The sequence below is a fragment of the Triticum aestivum genome, chromosome 2B (assembly GCF_018294505.1).
Source record: "Triticum aestivum cultivar Chinese Spring chromosome 2B, IWGSC CS RefSeq v2.1, whole genome shotgun sequence".
Lineage (NCBI taxonomy): Eukaryota > Viridiplantae > Streptophyta > Magnoliopsida > Poales > Poaceae > Triticum > Triticum aestivum.
This window is the reverse complement of record NC_057798.1, coordinates 126,516,046-126,520,141: the sequence shown is the minus strand read 5'-3', so window position 1 is coordinate 126,520,141 and position 4,096 is coordinate 126,516,046.

Here is a 4,096-nt window from a genome sequence, read left to right as displayed (position 1 = left end):
CATCCCTGGCTTGGTGTTGGCAGCAGTACCAAGCTCTTTCTTGTCTCCTTTCCTCTTGGAAGAGACTTCCTCATCAATCTTGAAATCCTCATCCTCAGAATCTGATGTCTTCTTCTTCCTCTGCCTAGTTGCAGCTTTAGGCAGGTTGTTGGAAGTGTTTTTGCTCCCATCATCATAACTTCTCTCAGAGGGACTAGTTCCCCCACTCATCTGAACCTTCTCCTCATACTGATTCCGGCTATCACTATTGTCAGACATGCTGAAAGCTTAAAGCTGACCCTATGAATAGATGTAGATGATATAGAGTGGATAAGCATCATAAAGTGCAGAGATTTTGCAAAACAATTGAGCCAAAAACATAGTTTTAGTTTTCTGCAGAAGGCATTTTGGAGCTACCGATTTGTTGAACTCGGTGACACCAAAGAAATGTTCAGAGTCTAAACTAGTGACATCGGTCAGACCGAGACACAGTTCAGTGACGCTGAGACTGCTAAGGTTTCACAAAGTTTTGAACTCGGTCACACCGATTTGCAAGATTCGGTTAGACCTAAACTCACAAGTGCTATAGCCTAGGCCAAATCGGTGAGACCGATTTCTACAACTCGGTCGGTCCGAGATGAATTCGACGGAAACCTAACCCTAAATTTTTGAATAAAAACTAATCCAAAGGAAGTTTTTGCTAGATAGAATAATCTCAATCATGGCAAGAATCATGGTATTGTCTTCATGCTAAGAATCGGAGTGAGAAAGCACAAAGGATCAAACTCATACCCTAACTTGGTGATGAGCTCGCTACGGCAACAATGGCGGAGGAGAATTCATTGACGGCGATGGAGACTAGCGGCAGGGGGTCGCTGGCGATGGAGGCGATGATCCGGAGACCTCGAGTCGGCAGATCTGGACAGCGCGGGCGAAGAGTTTTGGAGGAATTTCCAAAAATTCAACCCGTGGGTATATATATATCCAAACCGTCTCGGTGTGACCGAGTGGAACAACTAGGTGGCACCGAGATGTAGAATCGCAAGCGATTATTGCACCTCGGTCAGACTGAAGTGTTCAAGTTGGTTGCACCGAGATTGAAACCTAGATCAACTTAATGAACTTGGTGTGACCGAAAGAAATGAATCGGTCAGACCGAGATGCATCAAGAGGTTTTGGAAGTTTAAGTCTATGACGAATCAATGACTCTGAGTGCTCCTCACCCAGAGGGTTCGAATCTGACTTGATCAAACTTTATGATGTAGCATGAATAGAGTTTGAGATGAGAAAAGCATAAATAGATAGAGAGTACTTAGGCATTCTTGTCCATCCATTTGGCAAAAGAAAAGACCAAATAATCAAAACAATAAATGGATGTCCTCAAATGAAGAAAATTATGCAACCATCATGCTCACACAATAAGATAGCAAATGAAATATGTGGCAAAGCATGCACAAACACTCTAGCATCTATCAAGCAATTGGCGATGACTAGGTCATCTATATATGAGTATATTGACTTAGGAGTCAAATGAGAACATTTGAGCATAGGTCATACTCATCGTTTAAGCTCAAGTGGGGTTACCACTTTTACATAAATCATTGTTGTGTTCACATCATTTGAGTTGCTTTAGCTAAATTCTTAGAGTATGCTCCCCCCCCATGTGATATCCCCTCTTAGAGGGATGAACTAACCTTGGGTTTTGTCGATGATGACTTCATGTAGATGTTGAAGATGTGGATGCTCAATGTTGATGTAGATCATTTGGAGCAATCCATTGGAGTGAGTTGCACTTTCAATACCTATATGGGTTAGTCCCACAAGGAACAAACGAGAATATCCATAGACATAGAGTGAAGTACATACAAGATGATGTCCATGAAAGCATTAGGTTACCTTGTCCCTTGACTTACTAACAAGAGGGTTTGTGACTCCTTGAACTAGTGCAAGATGTGGAAGTTTATTGCACTTGTTCTTGCCAATATGAATATGAGTGAAGTATGTTGGCGGAGTCACCCTCAAGAACTCTCTAATTCTTCTTCTTCGGGATCCACATCATCTTGATGGGAATCCTTGGGGTTGTAGATGTACTTGATGAAGTAGAACTTGAGGTGGACTTGGGAACCCACTTGACCAAGGCCTTTGGAGCTTCTTCAAATGCATCAATCTCCTCTTGAAGCTTGTCCTTGCCTTTTAGCTTGTGGTCTTGTGGTGGAAGATCATCTTGAGATTGTGTCCCCCTGAAGGAGGTAGGATCATACTTCTCTTGTTGAGGAACAAACTTCGTCTTGTGGTATTGATCTTCTTCCCACTCACGTCCATTGGAATTGAACTTTCGTTCAAAACCAACACCTTGATTCTTCCGGTGCCTTCCTTTCTTGCGTACAATTTCCTCAAATTGCTTACTTCTAGCAAGGCTCTTGTAAACACCTTTCTCTATAATTCCCTTCAATAAGCTATTTTCTAGCTCAAGTGTAACTTGGCTAAGAGAATCATTAGTGGAATCAAGAGAACTACTAGAAGCAACAATATTGGATTTAGCATGATTATTGTTACTACTAGAAGAAGAATCTTTCTTACTCTTGTTGTTAGATTTTACTTGTGGCATGTAAGTAGACAAGAGTAAACGCTTGGCAATGTAAGAAGAACTTTTCTTCCGAAGATCATCATTGATGGCTTTTAAGAACCCATGTTCTTGATCTAGGTTGAGCTTCTCGAAGCGTAGCTTCTCATGAGTTTTTAAAAGTTCTCAATGATCTTATAAAGTAGTTTCATGAGCTAACTTAAGAGTCTTTAATTCTTTAGTTAGACGCTCAATCTCCTTCTTATCATTGTCATTCGTTTCATCTTGATTAGCATGATTAATAATAGTTTCATCATAGTTTTCATCACTAGCATTTTCAACAAGTAACTCATCATCACCTAGAAAATCATCTTCATCACTATCAAAATCAATATACTCGGGGTGTGATACCTGGGGACCTTTAACCATGAAGCATCTTCCAATTCCTTCATTTGGTGAGTCAAATATGTCGTCGGAGTTGGTTGACACAAGTGCAAGATCGGCAACACCTTCATCTTGAGTATATTCGGATTCAGAGTGAGAACTTCTCTCAGAGTGGTGGTCGGAGTCAGAACCGAATACCCATTCACCAACATGAGCTTGATGTCTTTGTTTTGTGTAGCTCTTTGATGACTTGTCCTTCCTTTGCGAATCCTTGCTTCTGCGAGAGGTTCTTCATTCATAACGATCATCTCTACTCCTTCTCTCTCTTGGAGGTGATTCTTCTCTTCTACTTCTTCTTTTAGGTGAGTCTTCTCTTCTTTTGCAGGGAGTCGTACACTCATTGGAGTAGTGTCCGGGTCTTCCATAATTGTAGCAATAGCTTCTCTCGTTGCTTCAACTCTTGTAGAATTTGTTGAAGTTCTTCACCATTAAGCTCAATTCCTCATTGAAGACTTGTTTTCCACTCGATGTTGCAGGAGCATCACATGAGGCTTTGTAAGCACCACTAGACTTGTTGTGAAGCTCTTCTTTATCCTTGAGTGACATCTCATGAGCAAAAATCCTTCCAATGACTTCCGTTGGCTTGAGATCTTTGTAATTGGGCATCATTTGGATCAATGTGCACACAATATCATATTTTCCATCCAAGGCTCTTAGGATCTTCTTGATGATGAATCTGTCAGTCATCTCTTCACTTCCTAAGCTGGAAATCTCATTTGTAATGAGAGCAAGCCTAGAGTACATTTCAGCGACACCTTCACCATCCTTCATTTTGAACTTGTTAAGTTGACTTTGAAGCACATCCAACTTGGATTCCTTGACGGACTCGGTACCTTCGTGCATATCAATCTATCCCAAATTTCCTTTGCATTCTCAAGACGACTGATTTTGTTGAATTCTTCGGGGCATAATCCATTGAAGAGGATATCGCAAGCTTGAGGGTTGTATTGCAGCATCTTCAATTCTTCCGCAGTTGCTTCACGATTTGGTTCTCTCCCATCGAAGAATTCACCTTGCAAACGAATGCACACAATAGCCCAAACAGCGGGGTTATGTCCAAGAATATGCATTTTCATCTTATGCTTCCAACTAGCAAAATTAGTGCCATCA